Source organism: Hesperophylax consimilis, chromosome 6 (genome assembly GCF_061612785.1).
Source record: "Hesperophylax consimilis isolate HC1 chromosome 6, BYU_Hcon_1.0, whole genome shotgun sequence".
Lineage (NCBI taxonomy): Eukaryota > Metazoa > Arthropoda > Insecta > Trichoptera > Limnephilidae > Hesperophylax > Hesperophylax consimilis.
The window spans coordinates 32570115-32583817 of NC_142841.1; the positions used below are offsets into that span (position 1 = coordinate 32570115).

General features: G+C 33.4%; 1 protein-coding gene across 2 annotated transcripts in view; it reads right to left on the bottom strand.

Annotated features, from left to right (window-relative positions):
* Moe (moesin) overlaps positions 1-13703 on the bottom strand; it is a 107663-nt gene that overhangs the window by 17215 nt on the left and 76745 nt on the right. The window lies entirely within an intron of this gene.

Sequence of the window (13703 nt, forward strand, 5' to 3'; positions counted from 1 at the left end):
ATAATAAATATAATGTATAATATAATATGCATTGTACATATTTATTAGGCATGCTGTTTATCCACTCGAGCGATTGGTTGTATTTATATATATATATAAATATGTATACATATATGGTGACCGGGTATCTCATAAAAATAACAGATTAACACACCTAGAAAAAGTGATATAAAGTCATGAAAAGCGATGAAACAAAAAGTATTTTTGCTATTTGTTTTTGGGGTGTTATGCCGTGTTGCACTAACTCCTTCTTTAGCCAACTTTTCGGACAGCATTGCAGTGTCCATCATCAGGGCAGATGTGTTATTTAATTTTTTTAAATAATTTATTTCAAATAACACATCTGCCCTGATGATGGACACTGCAATGCTGTCCGAAACGTTGGCTAAAGGAGTTAGCGCAACACGGCATAACACCCTAAAAACAAATAACAAAAATACTTTTGGCCGTGAAAATCTTAAATCATATTAAACAAAAACTAGGTTAAATAGGTTACATAGGTCACTATTTAACCTAGTTTTTGTTTCATCACTTTTAATGACTCTATTTCACTTTTTAAAGGAGTGTTTAGTTGTCATTTTGATGAAATATCATGGAACCGTTAATCTACAATAGAGGGGTATAAAAACACAAATACCAACCTCAATAATTATTATTTTAATCTATTATAAATGCAACTATTTATTTACAGACCCCAAAAGAATGCTGAATTAATGTCACTAATAATAATAAATAAAAAGTTGAACAAAGCACATTACGCAAAAATATTGCACAAGGTTTGGCGTAATATATTACTAATTTACGAGCATTTAAGTAGGTACACAAAACAAAGACTGCATGCAAGCAGTGGCGGATGGTGACAGTTCTCAAACTAGAGGGCATTTGAAAAAATACATTATTTATAATGCTGCAGCCGATTCTAAGACATGGTTTTGTATGAAGGCTTCAATTATCTTATTGAATTATTAGATTACTGTTAAAAAAACCGGCAATACAACAAACTAAATAAATTAGTTTTTTTTTCAACCTTAATCTAGTAGTTTGAAAAAAATCACCTGCTAACACTGTGAGCAATTGATTTGACATGGTTTTTTTTTTACTATCTACCCATTTGTTTTTGCAGCGTGAAAATGCGGAACACAGGCAGGAGCGCATGAATGACTTTGAATAAAAGAATGATAACATATGGAATAAGTTTTAATATTATGATCGTGAAAAAATATTACAAGAATAGTGCAACCACCGAGAGACTGCCGTGGTGACATCGGGAACCACAAGTTGGCAGATTTTTTATAGAATTTTTGTAGTGTTGATTTCACTGCTGTCATCACTCGGTGGCTGGAGTATAACATTGATTCCAAAAAAAATGTAAAAATCGAAGTTTTAGAAAAAAAAAATACTTCTAGAAGTAAAAGATTTACTACGTAAATTAAAAAAAAAACTAAGGTATGCTTCCAAAATTATAAGAATCATTTTGTACATTTAAAAAGGGAACTAATAATTATTTCCAAAAGCAGAAGATTAACTTTGTACATTTAAAAAAGAACTAAAGCTGCCAGAACACGCTGTTGGCGGGTTGGCGCCAATGATGTTTGATGTGTGCACGAAAAACCGACAATAAGCGGCCAACGCGTCGCAACGGCTAATATACGCCACGTTGGGCGAGCGCATTGGGCCCAACGTGAACTAGCAGCTTAATAAATACTTCAAAATGTAGAAGATTCGATTTGTACATTTGAAAAATAAAGAATAAATACTTCCAAAAGTAGAAGATTCATTTAGTACATTTAAAAAAAGAACCAGTAAATATTTCCAAGTCTCTTGGTGCCAAAGTCCGTGATGCGCTTCTGCATTAATGAAAAGTACTTTCTCCTTACCCACGAGGAAAATGGCATAGACCCTGTCTTTTGCCGCCAGACACGCGAGCCAACGGAAGCAGTAAATCAAAATAAACAAAATACCATCATTTCATTTCTATTATATATAATTGCTAAATTACAAACACAAATTGCAAAACAATTGACGGATCGTCAATGGCTCGAATTCCCACAACCTACACCATTTACGAAACCATTATTATCAATAATTACGAAAGGCGAAATCAGTAAAGAATGCGAGACCGAGAGATTAATTATTTGAATCATTGAAAAACATCCGATTCCAAAAAAAATCTGATAAAAGTACCTACATATATTTTCATTACGAAATATTCGATTATTTTATCGACAGAAAATCTGTTTCTTTTTTTAGGAAACAGATATCTAGTGACTTTTATCTTTATAAAATAAATCCTGTCCTTTTTTCTTCCAAGTCATCGCCCGTTCGAGTCATTAATTCGGGTTTCGAAATCTAACCGTTAACTTTCCGCAAATTTATTTGTTCAAGCAAAAATATTTTAAATATTACGTTATTTTCGAAAGAATGCCCGGTGTTTATAAAAGAAAAACAGGCAGTAAATCCCTCATATTATAGAATTCAGTAAATCCCAATAAATAGTTGTTTAAATTGGCAACTAAGTAATTTCTAGAAGAGATAGAGTGAAATATGGAGAGTTCACTACTCGTAATTTATTACTTTTCAGTTAAAGCCTTGAGAGACCACGCTATATATTTGTGGCTTGGCCTATTTCAGCATATCGCTCGCCATACATTCCCATTGGTAGTGTATGGCGAGTGATATGCTGAAATAGGCTAAGCCATGATGCGTATAGCGTAATGTGTCGCCAACCTCAAGGGGAGAATGTAGTTTTATCCGTAAACCACCGTAAAAGTAACAAGCAAACATTGGCTGAATTCAAATTGCACCAAACAACACATATAGGAATGTACATATATTGTGTTTTTTATGTAGCATCTACCCAAAAAAACAGCAAAATTTAAAGAAAACTTCAAAATAAAATATTGTCTACGTAACACACATAGAATGCGAAATGTACAGTATGAATTGAAATAAAATTTCCATAAATATTTGAATGTGTGATGATTATTCAGATGATAATTCAAAACAGGATTTAAAAAATACAACGGGACCAAAGGCGTGAATTTGAATGTCTATCAATGAGACATATTTTGATTATATGGATAAATTCAAAGACAAAATTTGGCTAAAGAAATAATGCTGAAATAATTGTTAAAAGAAAATAAATAAATTCTCGCAGTTAGGTTGGATTGTTTCAAACTCTCCTCACATTTGATGAACATCAAATCAAAGCGCCATAAATGTTCACATTCGAATTGTCCCCGAAACGCCGATGATTCTCGGTGTATTTTAGTTTTTTAACAATTTGTAATCAGCTGTCAAGAATAACAGGCATGTTATGACCACAACTATAATAACATAACATTATTTATATAGCGCAGTTTTGTGCTATTTAACTTCAAGTACGCTTTACAATATATTGATATTTGTTCAAACACTGAAACGCATCCATTCTTTCGTCGATGTTCGGGGATCTTTCTAACGTCAAAAGTTCAAAATGGCGCTGATCGACGATTCGATGTTCATCAAATTTTGATAATTAGTTTAGGTAATCTCATACGTTTGTGGGAACAATAATTATAAGCAAGTAATGGGTTCAACTTATACATTACGTTGTATCTAAAGTATCAAAGAGGTGTTAACACATCAGTTTAGGTAATCTCTCTGCATACGTTTGAGGGAACAATGATTATACGGAAGTGACAGGTTCACTTATACATTACGTTGTACCTACAATATCAAAGCTGTATTCACCCATTGATTATAATAATTATTATTATTCGGTTACGCGGGAAATACAACATTATGCTTCGTGTTATCAACAATATTATTGCCAAAGGGGAACGATTTCACTATCAGGTGATTCAGCATATAATTGGCAATTAAACAAGGATTTATATTGATAAAGCAGCCATAGCAATTCGAAATAACATCGCTCCTGTGTTTACCTTTTCTGTAACCATTCTCAGTCAGTCATATCGAGTTACTTTGTACACAACTAAGCCAATCTACCATTCAGTAAGAAATGAGATACAAGTTCAAGTAAATTACACAGTTCGAATTTGTGTTTGTAAGATATTGTACAAAAGAAGCCGGCTTTAAAATAACAAGCTGCGTATTATTAATTTTTCTTATTTAAAAACAATTGTAGGAACTGCCTTAGAAAAACAATTGTACGAACTGCCTTACAAAAACAATTGTAGGAACTGCCTTAAAAAAAACAACTGTAGAAACTGCCTTGCAAAAACAATTGTAGGAACTGCCTTACAAAAACAATTGTATGAACTGCCTTACAAAAACAATTGTATGAAATGCCTTACAAAAACGAGAAATCACAATATCGATTTGTTTATTTTTTCACTATTAACATTTTATGCATTTATTTCATAGAATGCATTTTAAAAACACATAATTTATTTTGTTGTATTTCTAGTTATTTTTATAAAGATTTATATTTTAAATGAGTAGAGATTCACCAATCTTCTAGCCAAATTTAAACGCTTAAATTTGAAAAGGTCATGACAGAAATGACTCTGCGAGCTTAAAATAGTTGCGTTGAACTAGAAATTACAGAGATAAAAACAGTACAACAAAAAATCGTTAACCAGACGCAGACTTTCCGCTTCATAGTTAATATATATTTTTTTTTTACATTATTTCTGAAATTTAAGAGCCCAGTTTCAGCCGGCTAAAACTATTTTAAATCAATACTTTTGAAATCTATATTATGTACAAATACGCCACCGACTGTAAAGCTAATATTGTCAATCTATAAAAGCAGTACGGTCGGCTTAGGTGATTTAAAGTTGAGATAATCGTAAAATTCTAAATAATAAAAGAAGACAAACAAACCTAAAAAGATACGGGGATAATTTACGTGTTTGTTTTACTGGGGTTGGTAGGTTCTATCGAAGCATGGCGTCCCACTGGCACTGGCACTGGCACTGGCACTGGCACTGGCACTGTCACTGGCTCAGTCACTGGCACTGGCTCGGTACTGGTAGCGAATCCAAAACAAATTCAAATTTCTTTTCTGCGTAGGGTCTCCGGTTTTTGTAGATTCGGTTCCATTACCGAGTGCCATTTTTGCCAGTGGGACGACGGGCTAACACGTTACTGTGTAGGTATGTACTTGGTCAACACGTGTGGGGGGGGGTGATGGGAAATTCTCACGTTACCAGGTCATCCTCGATGTCATATTCCGTCTCCTCGCGGTCCAGGCTGTCGCTAGATTTCCACCTTCTCCACGTTTTTCCGACGCACTTCATACCCTTCTCCAGAATATTGTCTGGCTTTAGAGACAGAAAAACACCGATGGGGACTCATAAAGGCTAATTAACAAATAAAATAGCAAACAATAACTCTGATATGCAGATCGGATGTAACCGTAATGTAATGTAATAGACTAGAAATTAAGGATGAGGGGTAAAATCAACTGTTGAAGAACGAAGAGGGTAAAGCTGGCTGTGATTCGTCAATAAATCAATCTGATAGTATATAGGCATCTCGCCTTATAATATCACCATTTAGTTCTTAAAAGTAAAATCTGCTTTTGAATGAATAGACATTTTTACATGGGAGCGCAAATTACTCGCCACGTTATGAACAAATTTGCGAAGTCCAAATTCGGCAAAATAAATTTCTTCTATTTTCAGAGTCGAATATTTCGTTTATGTATTTAGTTAAGACATTTTTATAAATGTTCATAATTTACTTCAGAGCAACCAACCAGCTTTGTGTTTCACGTCCAGACGTGTCTCGATGTGATAGTATAATATGTTTCTACAACTGATCCATATTATACGATGTGAATATGCTTAAAATAAAGTAAAATAATGCTTATATATGGAATGTAATACGACAATTGGGTTTATTCTCTTTTTCACATCTATTTTTACAAGTTTTCATAGTACAAGTCACCATTTTGCCGTGTTATTTCGTAAAATGAACCGATGATGCCTCGACCATAGTTCGCACAAGAATGATGACGTCACGTTTTCTAAATTCACTTGAGGCCATACGCGAGCACAGCCGGCTCCAATGGAACCGGTATGGGGAGTGGGGATAATACGCTTTTAATCACTTAGGGCAGGTCTACTAATATTCATATGTCTATGGATGTAACACATTTAGAATTTAATCATAAGAAAAACATGGCATTACATCAATAGGTCAAAGTCTCTACATTTTAACGTGTTCTTCTCTTTCTTCTGGAGTCCTCCCCTTCCGGAGGTTAACTATCATCAAAGCAGTATTCACCATTTAGGTTACAGCCCAGAGTTGAACATATACCACATGGAGAAAAATGAGTACTTACGGCTTTTTTTTTCAAGATACTGTTAAAAATTAGTCATTTCCTTATAAAATTAAAATATTAGTCATTCAGAATATATCTGAACACGTGTTCACGCAGGTGCCCTTGACCGAATAAATATGATGATCGAGAAGTGAAAATATTATTATTTTGAAGAACACGTATTCCGACTTACTCATAACATATTCATGCTCTACTGATAGTTTGATATGAAATTTGTCAAATCATTCGTAATAGGTCTCTAGTCCGGTTTTTCTCAGGAAAGCAAATAATTTGCCCGAATTTTAATTAAATTAGCAATATTTAAAATCAGTAAGTTTTCTCCGTGCAGTCACCTAAAGAGCGTTTTACACGATGCTTTTTATGCAGTTTCAATACGGGTCGTTTTTCATATGGATTCGGTATGAAAAAGAACGTGTTCTATTTTCGTACAGTTTAAGACGGCAGACCTTATTCGACATCTGTAGTTTGTCATTGTTTTATGTGACCATATTATCTGGGGAAATGTAGCGTGCTTATCTCGTTTTATATATAGAATACTGGTACAAAAGACTATAACATGTGTTTATTGGTGATTTTGAATGTGTATTAGGTGGTTCCATGATAACTCAACACAGTGACAATTCAACACACTTTTAAAAAGTGATATAAAGTCATTAGAAACGATGAAAAATAATTTTTTTGTAACCCAACCTACATAACCCAGTTAATAAAGTTTTTGTTTCATCACTTTCCATGACTTTATATAACTTTTTAAAGATGTGATGAATTATCATTGTAATGATTTATCCGGTTACCGTGTTAGGTACAGTTCGGTGTTGTGAATTTCGCATGTATTTTTTTATTATTTCTTAGCGGCAAAGGCAAATGACAGCTGATGCTTTCGTATGATCTATGTTTATGTTGAAGGTGTTGTCAACTTTTGACAATTTAGTAACATCCCAAAATATTATTAATTTATTTTCTAAGATCTATCTGTATGCCTTCGCCGTTGCGTTGTCATCCCATACATTTTCCATTAAGAAAAAATAATTGTCGGTCCCTTATGATGTGACCAAGAAATTGTTTACTTTTTTATTTTATTTTATATTTATATCTTTTACAATACATATACAATTTGTACATGTAACACGGTGTTTTAATGTAAAACAAAAATAGGTTTTTCTCACCATAAAGAGACAAGGATCTTGTCTAGTAGTATAATTTCGAAGTGTTTGGCATATAAAAACTGTCAAAACGTAATTAATTGGTCAAAAAGATAGAAAGTTTGTCCTCGGATAAATAAATAAAGTGTGGTTACTATTTATTATTGGTATTGGTTATGGCTTGCAAAGTTTCTTGGTTTCTATTAATGGCTTTCCCACACGACAGATTTAACGGCTGTTATGCATTTAGTGTTATTGGAAGGCATCCAAGGGTACCACGGCCTTTCTCTTTCAACAAGGTTGTCTGACCCGGTCATGATGGGCCCGCAATTAAACGGCCTCGAAGGCAGCGAGAAATGACTAACCCAGCCCTCCAAAAAAGGTTTTGGTTGAAAAGGCGAGACACGAATTATTATGGTATAAGGCGGTAGTTAATAGAATGGCTCCGCCTTGCTAACCAGAATTGGTCATTTCAGAAAACCCTCATTCACGACAATCCAGTGTTAGGTCCAAAGGAACCAAAGCGCAATGTTCTAGTGATGAAAGAACAAGCGAAACTCAAAACGAATCTCTAGAAATTCGAAGTTTGGACAATACTAGCCACTAACAGAATATTCCATTAGAATCTCTTAAGGACAGGTACATTATAAAAGTACTTTATATTTTTTTCTACAATGCAAATACTCTATTCCATGGATAAAATCAAAAAATTGGCAAAGCGTATGACTAGAATTGACGGGAGTTCTTCGTCGACAGTAGTTAAACGTAATTTTTATATTTATATTTTTATTGCATAAAAAGTGAAATGACAGTTTTCTTACTAATTCCCTAGATGAACTAAAAACGGGATTACAGGCCGATTCCTGAAAACTTATAGTAAATTCGTAATCGTGACAATACATCTCTAAATACAGGGTTTTCCAATAAGAGGTGTTATTTTGATATTCAATCGTAAAAGATCAATGGTTTCGTTGCTTGTGTGGCACGTAGCGCCGTCTTGTTGAAAGTAAACGTTGTCCAGATCAATACCATCCAATTTCAGCCATAAAAAATCATTAATCATATTTCGATAGCGCAATCCATTCACCTTAACTGTTGCTCCAGCCTCATTTTCGATAAAGTAAGGTCCAATGACTCCGCCGGACCATAAACCGCACCAAGCAGTCACACGTTGAGGATAGAGAGGCTTTTCAACAATAACTCTTGGGTTTTCCGAGACCCAGATGCGACAATTTTGCTTGTTGACGAAGCCACCGAGGTGGAAATGGGCATCATCACTCAAGATGATTTGCATTTGATTCACTCAAGTGAATTTTAATAATTTCAATGCGTTGTTGGAGCGTGTATTTTTATTAATGGCGTAGTTTATACTTGTCAAATGTCAAAAAATGACAGCTTCAAAAGTAACATCAACCGAAATAGCGGGCTATTCAAAATAACACCTTTTATTGGAAAACCCTGTAGTATAAAACAAAGTCACTATCCGCGTCTGTCTGTTTGTGCGCTTAGTTCTTTTAAACTATGCAACGGAGATTGATAGGCTTTTCACTATCATTTAGAGAATTTCTTCCGGAAGGTTTACATACACAACATTGATTTTATATTTATTGAAAGTAGAGAAAAGTCTAGCAACACCGGGTACACGTCAGCTAGTGGCTGTATACAATTTTCCCTTCAATTATCATTTTGTAAGTTTTAAGAGAGGAGACATCCTCAGACATTTGAATGAAAGATAGAACTTTTGATATGATCGTTTTATTGTCAAACTTGTTCGGTTGTGAAGTGTTATAATAGTGTAATTATTACCCACATTTAAAACGGATAACAAGTCGGTAGTCCAATCGACAAACGTAATCCTTCAACACGAAGGGATTGGCCAGTTATTAGTGTGATATCGTGCAGTTAAACATTGCATTTCAATCATTAAAATTTAATGATAGCCAGTCAAGTCATAGAAATGCAACCATCGCACAACAACTACTACCAAGACAGATTGCACGAACCATCATTAGATCTATAGACAGTACATATATTATATACTCACACAATTAAAGTGCTGTTGAAAAGAACTCATAACAATGTAAAATATTTTATTCTTCAATTGTATACCTGCGTGGTTCAGTGTCATACATTTATGTCATAGAGGAAACGACGGTGTGTCACGTGTTGTACAAAAATAGATCTACAAGAAAACGCCTCGCAAACTCATAAGTAAGAAATACATAATAATTATATTACACCGCTAGAGATTAACATACCAGCACACATGCAAATGAGATAACTGTTAGTTTTTCATGAAAATTTAATGTTTCAAGTAATTACTCGACCTTCTCCGTTTTTGGTGCGATCAGTTAGCATTCAAGGACACAGGAATAGTACCATTTTTTATAGCTTATAGTGGACTCTGGCATTTCTCTGAATAGCTCTTTTTTTCAGATAAATCAACATAAAACAGGTAAACTTCTGGTAGCAAAGTTCGCTGGGTAATTTAATTATTAAATGTAATCGTACATCGTTGAATTGTATTGAATGAAAACGGAAGTACACATCACTGTGTAGGTAGTTTTGTACTAACGTAAATATTTTTTAACCTTTGGTAAGGACTAAATAATAAGCACTTATCAATTTTTTTAGATAACAGATATACATACGAATTCCAAAAAAGGCAACAATGCAGTGAGTGTTCAACGCCTGCGATAAAATGAAGTTTATTGATAAATAATAATACTGAAATATCTGGCCTTGCGAAATCATCACAAAATTGTGACAAGATTTACTAATTTTTATCTATATTAACATTTTTAATAAATTATCAATGTTATGCATTGTTAGACCGGTAACCGGGTAAATCAGGAGAGTGGCAATTTAACAGACTCTTTAAAAGTTATATAATCATGAAAAGGGTTAAAAAAAACCTAGGTTAAATAGGTTATGTTTATACACCATTTTTTTCTTCACTTTTAACGACTTTATATCACTTTTAAAAAGTTTGTTGAATTGTCACTGTTCTGAGTTGCCATGGCACCGTTATACCCAGGTATATAATTCGCATATGAATGTGGTTGTAGCATACCTTATTTAAACGGTGACCGGATAAATCATAACAATGATAATTCATCACATCTTTAAAAAGTTATATAAAGTCATGGAAAGTGATGAAACAAAAACTTTATTAACTGGGTTAAGTAGGTTAGGTTAGGTTAAAAAAAAAAATTTCTTCGCTTCTAATGACTTTATATCACTTTTTAAAAGTGTGTTGAATTGTCACTGTGTTGAGTTATCATGGAACCATTTAAACTGCGTTATCAGTAAATTTAAGGTAATACTTAGGCAAATGACACGATTAACCCGAGTGACAAATCATGTTACCCAATAGCTGACGCATCATAACAAAGTTTTCCTTTCGTTTTAAAAATGATAAACCAACATATTAAAGGTACGTACTGGTTACGCTCAGTATCAGAATGAAATGGCTTTAGTCGTGTTTAGTTGCCAGATCTGGATAGCCAGGTACTTCTCAATCCCCCCCCCCAATCTCCTTCACGTTTCACTCCCTACCGCAACGCATACACCAACGCTGATTTTGAATGTCATTTAAAAAAAGGGAAAAACACCATCACATTAAAACACACCGTTGTTTGGTATGACTGAATCTGCTGATTCTGATATCACAACCAGTCTACGTGAATAAAATATCTATGGTCTACAATATTTTCCTTCAAAATATTTACTAGGTGCGGCCATGGGTGTATTTTTTGCACTTTGGTAAAGTACAATAACATCAGTGACGAGATGCTAACATTTTGCTTAGCGAAAACTATTAAAACAAACTATAACAATACAAATATATACTGATATTAAAGTTAGAATGTTTAGAAAAGGGGATTGGTGATGCCACAGTCTTGTTGGAATAAAATTCTTGTGCGATATTCACATAGGTACAAAGGTGTTTTATTTGAAGTGTGACCATTATTGATTGGAGAGGTGGTATCATTTTGTAATGTGAGCTTTAGAATCGATGCATTCCACTCACCGTCTGCCAGATTAGTCCAGCTGGGTCTCTAATGAGATTGCGGGTTGCCGACCCACATACGCGCCCGCCCCTCTATCTCACTCGTCATTCTCATGTCACCACCCCCAATCACTACCCTACCTACATAATACATACACGAGTAATGATGTAAGATAATAAATAAAGATGATAAAGGTTAATTTGTTCGGTTTTCTTTTTCGGTATCTCCCTTACTGTCATGATGAGAAACATGATTTAAGCGGTGTTAGAAAGAGAAAATACCACGCTTTATATTCAAATCTACAAGTTAACTACAAAATGATTTAAATGTACCTCTACGAAACCAAAGGTTCCGACTGCAATTTGAGAAACTAATGAAATATTTATGAAACTTTGTATTAATTAGTTTTATATGAAACGACATAATAGTGAGGTAACAGTAATGTTTATTGTACATTATTCTTAACAGTTTTTAGTTTTCGGATACGTTCAGAAATATTCCATTTATTTGAATATTATTGCAAAGCGAAAATACAAACAAATTCTCCGACCATCTGACAGCGTCTTTAAGAAATATAACTGTCAATATGCCAGAGGCATGGGGGTTAAAAGAAAACATAATATCAACAACTCTCAAAAGTGACTGTGTCATGTTGAAGATCGTAGGGATGAACCACAGAGGCTGGCAAATAAAATCTATCCGTATAAACAAAAATTTAAATGTTCGTTTTTTCAACATCTTAAATCTCCAAAAGTTCTTCACCGATCGCTTTCAAATTTTGACACAACTTTGCATTCGAATACGCGTGTGTTTTTATAAAATCTTTGAATCTACAATTCTGCACGGGGAAAATATACTGTTATGAAATATTGCTAATTTAAACCCTTAAATGCATACTGTTGTAAAACTGCAACATACCGTTCAAACCACCTTTAACTCTTTGGTGTATACTTAATGCATGCCGTTTTAGAATTATCAAGTTCACGGTAATATATTTTATCGAGTGGCATCACCTTTTTTTTCTTTCGCGAATGTCAAATGTCACTTTTTCTTCAACAAAGTGAAGATTCTCGAAAATTGGTTGGAGGTTAGAATTACAGTTCGGTTTTGCTGTTATTATTTTGATTTTCTTAGGTAAGTAGATACAATAATACAATACTTATATGTAATAACTCGAATTTTTCCGGTACACTTATTAGTTTTGAGATTTTTTTTAGGTTTTTTATTTTTTTTTCATACGTAAATTGTTCATATTATTTTTTATTAAATACATGGTGTTGTAAATTTGCAACAATTTTTTTTAATCAAATATCATTAAAAAATTACAAATAAAATAAATTCTTTATATTTCCTTGCATATGCATGTAAATATCTACAAAATATATTTTTTTCCAGAAAATTTTATAAATCATGCATTTAAAGGTTAATAATCTTATCAGTGCAGCCCTTTAACGAATGAATTGATAGGTTTCCTTATAAACTTTCAGTAAAACACGAGTATGCTGTCACAATGTCGGAACAAGTGTTCATAAAAAAATCTGATATTTTCGCATTTCGTCATTTTACATTATCAGAACAAATGCACACGTTGCGCTTGAACACGTGTTCCGATATATTAGGAATATACTAAAAGTTTTACAGTAAATGGCCTTTAATCCCGTTTTTAACTGGAATTTAATAAATCAGAAATACTCATTTTTCTCCCTGTATTTTTACCTACAATTTGTACACTTATGAATTATGAGTATTATTGGAGGATATTTCATCGAAAATGTCAAAATCATATGTAATTTCTTATTATGGTATAGTTGATTTTCTCAGTACCGCCCAAATATGTAAATCTGTGATGGTCGCATTTTTTTACGAAATCATTTTTGAATAATAAATTACATGAAAATATTTTAGAATGAGAATTCTAGGCGAATATAATATAGGCAGAGTCACGGCGCGACGTGACAACAAAGTTTATCTTTTTGGGGCTTAGTTTGAAATATGGCCTTGAACGGAGTGCATGAAAGAAGTTTACTCTTCTCGATAAAAAAGTATTTTGGGTACTAACGTCAGAGCGATCAAACAACAAAAAAACGGTTGAGAAATAATAACCATGAAAATGAAATGCTCAGTGAAAACGGTTGCACCAAACTATTTAAACGTTATACACAATAAATGAATATGCACACTTCTAATTGGATTCACCATTTAATTAAAATATGTAATTTAATAAAATGTAAAAAGACTTTGTTCACATTGAGG